We start from the raw sequence: 13,130 nt of genomic DNA, 5'->3' as shown, positions 1-13,130 counted from the left end.
ATCATCCAAAATGAAAATAAAAAAGGTAACACAAGCTTTAACTGATACATTATACAAGATGCATTTAATTGATATTTATAAGACATTCCATCCAAAAACAACAGAATACACATTTTTCTCAAGTACTCATGGAACATTCTCCAGAATAGATCATATCTTGGGTCACAAATCAAGCCTTGGTAAATTTAAGAAAATTGAAACCGTATCAAGTATCTTTTCTGACCACAACACTATTATGCTAGATATCAAATACAGGAAAAGATCTGTAAAAAATACAAACATATGGAGGCTAAACAATACACTACTCAATAACGAAGTGATCACTGAAGAAATCAAAGAGGAAATCAAAAAATACCTACAAACAAATGACAATGGAGACACGACGACCCAAAACCTATGGCTGCAGAAAAAGCAGTTCTAAGAGGGAAGTTAATAGCAATACAATCCGACCTTAAGAAACAGGAAACATCTCGAATAAACAGCCTAACCTTGCACCGAAAGCAATTAGAGAAAGAAGAACAAAAAAACCCAAAAGTTAGCAGAAGGAAAGAAATTATAAAGATCAGATCAGAAAGAAATGAAAGAAATGATAGCAAAGATCAATAAAATGAAAAGCTTGTTCTTTGAGAAGATAAACAAAATTGATAAAACATTAGCCAGACTCTTCAAGAAAAAAAGGGAGAAGACTCAAATTAATAGAGTTAGGAATGAAAAAGGAGAAGTAGCAACTGACACTGCAGAAATACAAAAGATCATGAGAGATTACTACAAGCAACTCAATGCCAATAAAATGGACAACCTGGAAGAAATGGACAAATCCTTAGAAGTGAACAACTTGCCGAGAATGAACGAGGAAGAAATAGAAAATATGAACAGACCAATCATAAGCACTGAAATTGAAACTGTGATTAAAAATCTTCCAACAAACAAAAGCCCAGGACCAGATGGCTTCACAGATGAATTCTATCAAACATTTAGAGAAGAGCTAACACCTATCCTTCTCAAAATCTTCCAAAATATAGCAGAGGGAGGAACACTCCCAAACTCATTCTATGAGGCCACCACCACCCTGAAACCAAAACCAGACAAGGATGTCACAAAGAAAGAAAACTACAGTCCAATATCACTGATGAACATAGATGCAAAAATCCTCAACAACATACTAGCAAACAGAATCCTACAGCACATTAAAAGGATCATACACCACGATCAAATGGGGTTTATTCCAGGAATGCAAGGAGTCTTCAGTATAGGCAAATCAATCAACGTGATACACCATATTAACAAATTGAAGGAGAAAAAACATATGATCATCTCAATCGATGCAGAGAAAGCATTTTGACAAAATTCAACACCCAATTATGATAAATACCCTGCAGAAAGTAGGCATAGAGGGAACTTTCCTCAACATAATGAAGGCTATATATGACAAACCCACAGCCAACATTGTCCTCAATGGTGAAAAACTGAAAGCATTTCCACTAAGATCAGGAAAAAGACAAGGTTGCCCACTCTCACCAATCATATTCAACATAGTTTTGGAAGATTTAGCCAGAGAAATCAGAGAAGAAAAGGAAATAAAAGGAATCCATATCGAAAAATAGAAGTAAAGCTGTCACTGTCTGCAGATGACATGATACTATATATAGAGAATCCTAAAGATGCTACCAGAAAACTACTAGAGCTAATCAATGAATTTGGTAAAGTAGCAGGATACAAAATTAATGCACAGAAATCTCTGGCATTCCTATACACTAATGTTGAAATATCTGAAAGTGAAAGCAAGAAAACACACCCATTTACCACTGCAACTAAAACAATATCTAGGAATAAACCTACCTAAGGAGACAAAAGACCTGTATGCAGCAAATTATAAGACACTGATGAAAGAAATTAAAGATGATACAAATAGATGGAGAGATATACCATGTCCTTGGATTGGAAGAATCAACATTGTGAAAATGACTCTACTACCCAAAGCAATCTACAGATTCAATGAAATCCCTATCAAACTACCACTGGCATTTTTCACAGAACTAGAACTAAAAATTTCACAATTTGTATGGAAACACAAAACGCCCCTAATAGCCAAAGCAATCTTGAGAACAAAAAACAGAGCTGGAGGAATCAGGCTCCCTGGCTTCAGACTATACTACAAAGCTACAGTAATCAAGACAGTATAGTACTGGCACAAAAACAGAAAGATAGATCAATGGAACAGGATACAAAGACCAGAGATAAACCCACGCACATATGATCACCTTATCTTTTATAAAGGAGGCAAGAATGTACAGTGGAGAAAGGACAGCCTCTTCAATAAGTGGTGCTGGGAAAACTGGACAGGGACATGTAAAAGTAGGAGATTAGATCACTCCTTAACACCATACACAAAAATAAGCTCAAAATGGATTAAAGACCTAAATGTAAGGCCAGACACTATAAAATTCTTAGAGGAAAACATAGGCAGAACATTCTATGACATACATCACAGCAAGATCCTTTCTGACCCACCTCCTAGAGAAGTGCAAATAAAAACAAAAATATACAAATGGGACCTAATGAAACTTCAAAACTTTTACACAGCAAAGGACCATAAACAAGACCAAAAGACAACCCTCAGAATGGGAGAAAATATTTGCAAATGAAGCAACTGACAAAGGATTAATCTCCAAAATTTATAAGCAGCTGATGCAGCTCAATAATAAAAATACAAACAACCCCATCCAAACATGGGCTGAAGACCTAAATAGACATTAAACCAAAGAAGATATACAGACTGCCAACAAACACATGAAAAAATGCTCAACATCATTAAGCATTAGAGAAATGCAAATCAAAACTACAATGAGATATCATCTCATACCAGTCAGAATGGCCATCATCAAAAAATCTAGAAACAATAAATGCTGGAGAGGGTGTGGAAAAAAGGGAACACTCTTGCACTGCTGGTGGGAATGTGAATTGGTACAGCCACTATGGAGAAGAGTATGGAGGTTCCTTATAAAACTACAAATAGAACTACCATCTGACCCAGCAATCCCACTACTGGGTATATACCCTGAGAAAACCATAATTCAAAAAGAGTCATGTACCAGTATGTTCATTGCAGCTCTATTTACAATAACCCAGAGATGGAAACAACTTAAGTGTCCATATTGGATGAATAGATAAAGAAGATGTGGCATATATATACAATGGAATATTACTCAGCCATAAAAAGAAACGAAACTGAGCTATTTGTAATGAGGTGGATGGAGCTAGAGTCTGTCATACAGAGTGAAGTAAGTCTGAAAGAGAAAGACAAATACCGTATGCTAACACATATATATGGAATTTAAGAAAAAAAAATGTCATGAAGAACCTAGGGTTAAGACAGGAATAAAGACACAGACCTACTAGAGAATGGACTTGAGGATATGGGGAGGGGGAAGGGTAAGCTGTGACAAAGTGAGAGAGTGGCATGGACACATATAAACTACCCAATGTAAAACAGCTAGCGGGAAGCAGCCGCCTAGCACAGGGAGATCAGCTCGGTGCTTTGTGACCACCTAGAGGGGTGGGATAGGGAGAGTGGGAGAAAGGGAGATGCAAGAGTGAAGAGATATGGGAACATATGTATAACTGATTCACTTTGTTATAAAGCAGAAACTAACACACCATAGAAAAGCAATTATACTCCAATAAAGATGTTAAAAAAATAAATAAAAAATAAAAAAATAAAAATAGAAACATGTGCTAGTCAATTAAATTTAAGTGCAGTGGCTGAAATTCAATTAAATCTTATGACTTTGTTTCATAAACAATATGACAATTTTATCTTTATTGATTTATTTCATTTTGTTTCCTTTCTAATTTTACATCAAATACTATTCAAAAATTCTAACAAAATATTATAAAATGATTTTGTCTTGGAAAACTAGAATATTTAAAAATTGAAATGTTTTATAAAAAATCTGAAAGTTTAAACTAAAACACTTTGCAAAACAATTTTTTGCAGGTAACATAATCATGTTTGTATTTGGAGGTATTCTTCCTAAAGCAGTTGCAAGGATTATTTTTTAATTCACTTATCTGCAGATCTTCAGCTTCTTCCAGTTGGGAATTTGTCAATTTAGCACTGATACTTATGTATTAGCTTACACTGCACATTCTGACTACTAAATACTGATAATGATGCTTAAACATTTTGTGATGCTTATAATGTGAACAGTTCTGCCCTAACAGTTCATGTATCAATTCACTGAATCCCCCAAACAATTATATCAGGTAGGCATTTTTTTTATTATTCCCATAAACCACAGAGATTAAGAAACTTATCCAGATATGGAATTAAAAACTCAAGAAATCTGGCTTCAGAAAATGTGCTATTTTGCTATCCTACCTCTCTATGAAAATAAACCATCAAAAACACATGAAAAGTAAATATAACTCGATTTAAACTTAAAAACAAAAAAACAAAAAAATGTTACAGCTATTATCCTGAGAAGATTATAATGCAACAGTTCTCACTGACCTTCTTGATGTATAAAAATCATTCATTTTCTTAAAATGTCTTCTCCAGGAATGCTTTTCTATCACTATGCTTTCTTTCAGACCATTCCTTCTGACATTTTCTCAACCACTATTTTCTATAATTCTAAAACTTATCTCAACCTATGGTTTTCTAATTTTGCTGATAAGAAATCTAAGATCCTTTCAGATCTTCAGGAGAAGAGATCCTGTAATTCTAAGTATTATATCACTGTCATTTATGACTGAAGTTATATTGTTACTGAATGAAACTTTGGTCCATTTGCCTGACACACAGCAAAGGTGAGCTACTGACACTGGGTTGTAGTGACTGAAAGTACAGCGTTTACTGCAGGGTCAAGCAAGGCAAAGCTCAAGCTCATGCTCAGAAGACCAGAACTCCCTGATGGCTTTCAGCAAAGGAGTTTTAAAGACAGTGTGAGAGAAAGAGTCACAGAGTGTGTGCAATTCTCTGATTGGTTGATGGTGAGGTAACAGAGTGATGTTTTAGGAATCTCGATCATCAACCTTCTGGTTCCAACTGGACTGGGACCTACCTGCTGGTGGTCAGTTATGCAGTTAACTTATTCCACCTGGTGAGGGATTTAATATCTGCAAAACAACTCAAGGATATGGCTCAGAATATTATCTATAGCCCTAGAGGAGGAACTAATTGTACTTGATTGTGTTTTATGACTAAATTATTATTATTTTGTCTTGCTTGACTGTTTTCCCTTGTTTCTGTTTTTTTTTTTTTTTCTTTTCATTTTTCTGATTAAATTTGTTCTTTGGAAATCAGGGAAGGTCTAGGAGGCTAAAGCTTTTTTACAAACAAGAGGTGGCAGGGGAGGGTCTGTCCCTGGGAAGCCTCCACATGGACCTGCTTGGTTTCAATAGACTATGAAAAATGAAGAATTTTTTCTTCACCAAAATGGTATCTATCTTTCTTAAGACAGTTATTTAACTGTTGTCTCTTCTTTTATCCATGACCTGCTTAGGTGCAATCATTGGTTTCTGTGTCTGAGTTTACTCAGCCCTATATCTCTATCCTCCTATATCTACCAACCCAAACAACTATAGTTCATTTTTTATTTATTTGGCTGTGCTGTGTGGCTTGTGGGATCTTAGTTCCCTGAAGAGGGAGTGAACCCGGGCTCTTAGCAGTGAAATTGCTGAGTCCTAACCCCTGGACCTCCAGGGAATTCCCTATAGTTCCTTTAAATGAATGTTTTATTCAAGGACAAACTGCTTGAAATACAGTGTATCAAACTCTCACAAAGAATATGCCAGTATTACAGAATCAGCTGGGCAAAATTTCAGTGCCAACTGAAATGAGAAAGACAAATACCATATAATATCACTTATATGTGGAAGCTAAAACATGACACAAATGAACCTATCTATGAAACAGAAACAGACTCACAGACATAGAGAACAGACTTTTGGTGGCCAAGGACGATGGGGCTGGGAGAAGGATGGAGTGGAAAGCTGAGGCTAGCAGACGTAAGCTATTATATACAGAATGAATAAATAGCAAGTTCCTACTGTATAGCATAGAGAACTATATTCAGTATCCTATGATAAACCACAACAGAAAAGAATATTTTAAAAAGGAAGGTATATATTATATACATATACACACACACACATATATATATATAAATGAATCACTTTGCTGTACAGCAGAAATTAACATATTGTAAATCAACTATACTTCAATTAAAAAAAAGGTTGTGGGTGTTCACTTGGGAAATAAACATAGAAAGAATCTTCACAAATCCATGAAAAAAAAATAAAGTAGAATAATAGAGGGCTTAGCAAAAGTGACAAGCTGACAATTTGACTTTTAAGTTTTCTTATTACACAGAAAACTCAATTAAATCTCTCTTTCGCACCTTTTACAAAATGACTTTCATTTACTTTAAATCAATGAAAACTACACGTAACCCCAGCTTAGAGCTGGTCTTCGAATGCTGAAACTTTCCCCCACAGAGCACCACATTTATATACTCTTTCTTCCTCCTAATGAAGTTGCACAGAGGATCAATAGCAGTTGTTAGCTGCTGTGGCCCAGAAATTTTATATCTGCCTGTCCTGTAGATCTCTAATAAAACTTTAAGGCTATAGAAGTAGAAAGATTATATGGGTGATGATTAGCAATCTCAAAATATGAAATTGCTACAAAATGTCTTATTTGCAGCTTTTTTTGGCACTGAATTTGCAACTTAGCACTATGAAAAATGTTTCCATTTGGTCATCAGCTGAGCTAAGGCACAGATAATTTGTTCAGACTCCAAAAGTGATAATTAAGGTTATTACAGTAATAACCCCAAGCATATTTGTAGACTTCCTAGGCAAGAATAATAACCAGCTCATCATATTTTAACTAAATGGTAGTCATTTTGTTTTCTAAAAATAAAATTGGATCCCATTTCATTTTCAGCTCAATGGTATATTTACTATATTAAACATTTATTTTAGTTTTCATTTGACATTAAAACACTTTTTGTCTTACCTGACCCATATTATCAAACTAAATATAAAATAATATTATGCCTATAGTAATCATTAAAACATAGTAATACATTTTTAAGGAGGCAGCTGGCTTTTTTAATACAATTATGACTATTGCAATTTTATATGTTCTTCATAAACAGAAAAAGTACAGATAATACTGTCTTGCAAATTTTAAGTAAGTAAATGGATCTATAAAAAATGTAATTGAATCAAGGCAATGCTCTAAGTGGATAATTTTGTGTTTATAATTATAGCTTTTCTTTCTCATTATTATCATTATAAATTGCAAATTAGATTCCTAAATATTTAAGAGCAGCCTAAAGAATAACAGATGCTTAAGTAACTTCATAGGCGAGGAAAAGACTGATGGACCAGGATTACTAAACCCAGGATTTGCCTAGGGTGTATAAAATAGAGAAGATTATGGGTATTCTTTGAACTACAAACTATCGTTTGCTTTGAATAAATTGAGATTTTTCTGTTAAATATTCTGCTTCCTTGACAAAATTTCTTGATGATTAGAATAGTTTCATATTGTTTTTCATTAAATTTTTTCATTCTCTTTCAAACCAAATGTGTGACTGCAATCACTCCTCATTTTCTCTTTAACAATCGAAGTGGTAAAAGTTTAAAATACTTTATTTCAGATAACTAACCACCATTAAATTTACTCTTCTTATTACTATTTTCATTTAAAACCACAGTATTCTTTTTAGTTTCATTTTTACAGTCAAAATATTGGATAGAAAATAGTAGACTGCATGAAAGAGAAACAACAACTTAAGGCAAACAATTTTTTTTTTATATTTAATATCTTATTATTCTTAAAGTCATTTAACTGGGGAATTGGTGAAACTCAGTTTTGTTCCCATTATGTGACTAGGAATTGTTACATTAATTTTCTGTTTGTTTCTTTGACTACAAAATAAAGGACTTGAGGTAAATGATGTTATAATGCAATAGTTTATATTTGCATTTTGGAATGTGATGATATTTTTGATCCTTAACATTGTAGCTAATTATTAATGCAAACAAAAAGTATCAGGTTGTATGCCTGATACCAGTGGAATCTGAATGAAAGTGATGTTGTTTCTCTCCTCCTTCCATATGGGCAGAAGTGATAGGTCCTGAGATGGCAAGGCTAAAGGATAGAAGCAGCCTCACTGTCTATGTATATATATGTGTGTGTGTGAGCACATATGTGTGTTTATGTGTATGTGTATATGCACATGTATATACACATATGTATATGTCTATACACACATGCACACATACATATAAATACATACAACATATAGTATACATATGGTAACAGGTACTAATATACTGAGTACAATTATAGTGGTCCACATATATGCTAAGATAAGAATTGAGCCCTGTGAATATCTGCTAGATTAGAGTTTTGGGAACATGTCTGAATGAGGAAGTATCTTGGCACTTATGAGTAAAAAAAAGACAGAAGTCAAAGTGCCTGGAACAAAGTGAGCAAGGATGGGGACAGGGAAGAGAGGGTAGAGGGGTTGAGAAGGGCTAGATGATATAGTGCTAAGTAAATAATGTCTCAAGGGGGGTAAGTTTGCTTCCACTGAAACAAACAAAAAATTAAACATAAACAAAAACAAAACCTTTTTTTCCCTAGAGCTTTAAATAGGGAAATGGTGAAACAAAAATTGTCTTACAGAAAGTTCACTATGGCTCCTGGGGAGTAGGAGAGCCAAATTGAAAGCAGATTGATAATCATGAAGCTATTGGTAGAAGTCAAGGGTGAGACCATGGTGTCTTTGGTGGATGATGACAGTTAAGTCTGAGAAATGTAGGTAGTGATTAAGGTTCACTGAATTCAGGGGATGGAAACCTGCAGAAAGTGAAACACCAGTAATTACATTTTTAATAGCCAGTGTTTTATTTCTAGCTAGGATTCTTAGAATTTTTTTTTTTCTAAATCAGATTATACTCACAGAAATCAGACTGAAAGAGAATCATGATCCTACTCTATTAAAATGTTGTCCCATGAATGAACTCTACAACTTGTAGTGTATCAAATACATTTAAAAATGTCATTGTATATCTTGTAATCTTCTTTCGATAGACAGATGTACTCAAACTTTCAGTTCTCAAGGGCTTTTTAATAGTATTCTTAAAAAGAATTACAACCCGAGAGATTTTTCTTTTTTATGTGTTATATCTATTTATATTTGCCCACTTAGAAATTAAAAAGAGGAATTTAAAAATATTACTTTATATAAAATAAAAATAAACTCATGTTATCACAAAAACATTTAAAAGAACATTAAATATTCTAAAACCAAACTAATTAGGGAAGAGACATTGTTTTACATTTTTGCAAATATAGACTTGCCTACTATAAGATAACTGGATTTTCATATTTATTTCTACATTCAGTCAGTTTAATATGTTGTTTGGTTGAAGCACGTGAAGAACATCCAGCTTCACACAGAAATATGTGGATATACATGTTTGAAACCACATTAAATTTTGTCACCGGCAAAGCCTAGTAACAATTCCCAGGAAATAAAAAGACTTTGGGTAACAAAATAAAGTGTACCTTTTTTTTCCTTCTCTTTTGTGCTTAGTCCAGTTTCACTTGCTCATAGGGTGCCACGTACAGAGGTCTTGTCCTTGTCTTCACAACAAAGATCCTCGAGGAAAAAGCTACGCCGGATACCTCAGTTCACAGAACTGCTGTGGAGATACCGCAATTCAAGATGGCGGGGCCGGATGCCGAGAGGCTGCGCCCTGACCTGCAAGCCGGAGCTGTATGCAGCACAGCTGCACCCAACGCGCAGAACTCCGCCCCCTTCCCGCTGACGAGAACCCTATAAAGCAGCCCCGCCCCCACGGCCTGCGGGGGATAGCGTGGGCTGTAGAGCGTTAGCTCGCGTCTCTCCATCTCTTGATCAAAGACAAGCTTTCCTTTGCTTCTGAATGGAACTGGGAATTGGCTCAAGCAACGCTGGGCAGGAGGACTCTTGTTGGGGCCCGACAGGAAAGGGTAGGCAACGGTTTCTTTAAAATTAGATGCGTATGGAATGTGAAACCAAATCAATTAACTTTTTGTATTTCGTTATATTACAATCCATTGATCTACATTGCCCTTACACCGCATCCCTATCCATTTGTGATGTTACATTACAGTCAGTAAGGAAATGCTTGTTCACTGAGTTATGCAGATATGCCAAATACTGACATATGTTTTTAAATAACATCAACTAATACCTGTGCTAATATTACCACCAGGTTTATCAACAAAAACTTTACTGGCAAAGCTGTGAAGTTTTCTGTGCTAGATTAAGTGTTTCAAAATTCTAATATTTGGTTGAAAGTTCAAATGTTACCATTCACAACAAAAGTATCATTTGTTTTCCTTGAAGAAATAAGTCCATTTTACCACCAGGTTTATCAACAAAAACTTTACTGGCAAGCTGTGAAGGTTTCAGTGCTAGATTGTGTTCCAAAATTCTAATATTTGGTGGAAAACTCAGATGTTACCATTCACAACAAAAGTATCATTTCTTTTCCTTGAAGAAATAAGTCCATTTCTTTACTTTTTAAGACAATATCTGTAAAATATTAAAGTCGTAATAAGCACCGTTTATCAGCCAGAAGTTCTCTCTAGTGAAAATGGTTTCCATTAAAAACAACGGGACTTCCCAGCTGACGCCCCACCCCCACAGCCCCTACGCACTCTGGGGCTGCCCTGGGAGCATCTCCTGTGGGAGCCGCAGGCCGTGGGCGGAGGGGCTTGGAGGAGCCTGGCCGGCTGGCGGTAAACAAGAGGCCAGGCTGGAGCCACAGTCGCAGCAGCAAAGCTGCTGATCCTTCGTGGTGAAGGATTGCGGGACGCTTCGCTCTCCTCTGTGGTGTTGTTAGTTTGAGTGGGGAAGAGATGGCTGACAGTGTCAAAACCTTTCTGCAGGACCTTGCCAGGGAAATTAAAAACTCCATCTCTGGAAGTTGTACCATCTCAAAGCTAGATGCTCACATTCAGGAAAAGGGAGAGAAACAGCGTTTAAGAGGGCTAGTAGTGTCCTGGCTCAGAGCATAGAGAGGAAGCAAGATTGAGCCACCTATTGTCAGTGAAATTTTCCAGTGCTGCGCATGAAATGGCAGAGTTCTCTGGTTCAGCCTCCTCCTGCTTTCATCAAGTGTTTATTCCTTTGCTTCAGTCAGTAACGGCCCAAACTATCAGTGATCCATCTCTACATAGAGGTGTTTGGTTCTGGCTGGAATTTTCCTCCCATCAATTTTCAGTGCTCCCCCTGTTGGTGCTCAGCAAAATTGTGAATGCGATTTGGTTTCAGATATAGCTGATCTGGAATTTGAGGTATCAGGGATGAAACCTCACCCATTCCCTGGTGTCAGCAAAATAATTGCTGACATGCTCTTCAACCTTTTGCTGCAGGCTCTGTTTATACAGGGGATGCTTGTGAGTCTTTCCCACGCATCTTGTTGGTCAACTGGTTAGTCTCCTGCATATATTGCTTTTCTACTCACTATACTGGACTTCGCAGCAGATGCCATGCCTCCTACATTATCATTGGCTGCCTTTTCTCTGTCCTCTTCCCCTCGTTTATTATCAGCACTAATGAAGCCAAGACCCCTGGCAAAGCCTACCTTTTCCAACTGCACTTCCTTTTCCTGGGTGGTTTTCTTAAGCAACGGAATCATCCACAAAACAGTGTACCTGCAAGCAATGGAATCATCCACAAAACAGTGTACCTGCAGTCTGCCCTGAGTAGCTCAACCTCTGCAGAGAAGTTCCCCCAAGGTATTAGTCTATTGCCAAGCTGAAGGCTGCTGCACAGTCACGGTGTCGGCCATCCAGAGGGGATGGATGGGGTTGGGAGGACCCTTTGGCAGCTGTTTTCCTTGTTCAACTCCCCCACTATGGAAGGCAGGACCCACCATGCCAAGGGTCCTTTGCATATTCCCTTCTTTCTGAGGAATTGGGATTTTTGTCTGGTGTACCTAAGGCAGAACCTTTCTGACACCAGTAGGTTGATTTTTAACACTGGTGAATCTGAAAGGATCACAGGTTTTTCTGCAGCTCTTTTCTAGCATTTGCCAGCCCCCCTGCCTGAAATGATTTGAATACTTTTCTCCCTGTGCCATTTACCCTCCCACTGCCTCTTCCTGCCTTCCACCATCCTTGGATGAATGGATTTTTGTAATTCTAGCTGTTGTATTTTGTGGACATGTTATTTTTGTTGTTTTTCTGTGAAGCACATATATTGGATGTTGGAGGTGAAGAAGAATCTGAATTCCTCTTGGTCATTCCACTTATAGCCATCACCGTCTTGTTTCTTGCAATTTTGTTCTCTCTTGCTCTACTGCAAAAAACAAGCCTGAAGGGATAGGACAGGAGGAAAAACCTCATAATCAGATCTGCTGGGTTTTAAAGAGTGATTTTCTTTTCTTCCCCTTGAAGGGGAAAAAGCTCTTTTTCACTGGTACATTTAACGTTTCCCAGCTATAGGGAGGTACCAATTTTGGACAAGTGTCACTGCTGCACAGAATGCTCAGAGAACCTGAACTTTTAAGCTCTGGAGGTCAGAAATTTACTGTTGGCCACTGCCAGGTTTGTCTGGTATTTCAAAGGATTATTGGGTGCTGCAAATAGAAGCTGAAGGGGTAAACTTATTAAACCCATTAAACCTGTGGAGGGAAAAAAACAACTAATTTACCTTGCAACTGAAACAATAATCACCTGCCCCCTTCACATAGGTGATTTTCCTAACAACAGCTATCATACTCATATAGGTAGCAGAAGTGCTTCAGGAATAGGGACTTCCCTGATGGTCCACTGGGTAAGACTCCATTCTCTCAATGTAGGGGCATGGGTTCGTTCTCTGGTTGGGGAACTAGATCCCATGTGCATGCAACAACTAAAAGATCCTCTGTGCTGCAACTAAGACCTGGTACAGCCTAAATAAATAAATACTTTTTTAAAAAAGAAGTGCTTTATGAATAATTTCCATTTCCTCACACAGAATATTGAGAAATATGTACTCTGGGGTGAAAATTTAATCAAATCAATAACTTGTACTGCTTCATCAAGGACATTGTTTAGTGAAACCTATATG

General features: G+C 36.7%; 1 pseudogene; it reads left to right on the top strand.

The window, feature by feature from the left end:
• Positions 1 to 10,897: 10,897 nt before the first annotated feature.
• Positions 10,898 to 11,838, top strand: LOC132490483 (etoposide-induced protein 2.4 homolog; annotated as a pseudogene).
• The last annotated feature ends 1,292 nt before the right edge of the window (positions 11,839 to 13,130 follow it).

The sequence above is a fragment of the Mesoplodon densirostris genome, chromosome 5 (assembly GCF_025265405.1).
Source record: "Mesoplodon densirostris isolate mMesDen1 chromosome 5, mMesDen1 primary haplotype, whole genome shotgun sequence".
NCBI classification, from domain to species: domain Eukaryota; kingdom Metazoa; phylum Chordata; class Mammalia; order Artiodactyla; family Ziphiidae; genus Mesoplodon; species Mesoplodon densirostris.
The sequence above is the reverse complement of the archived record's forward strand: the minus strand, read 5'-3'. Positions and strand labels throughout refer to the sequence as shown.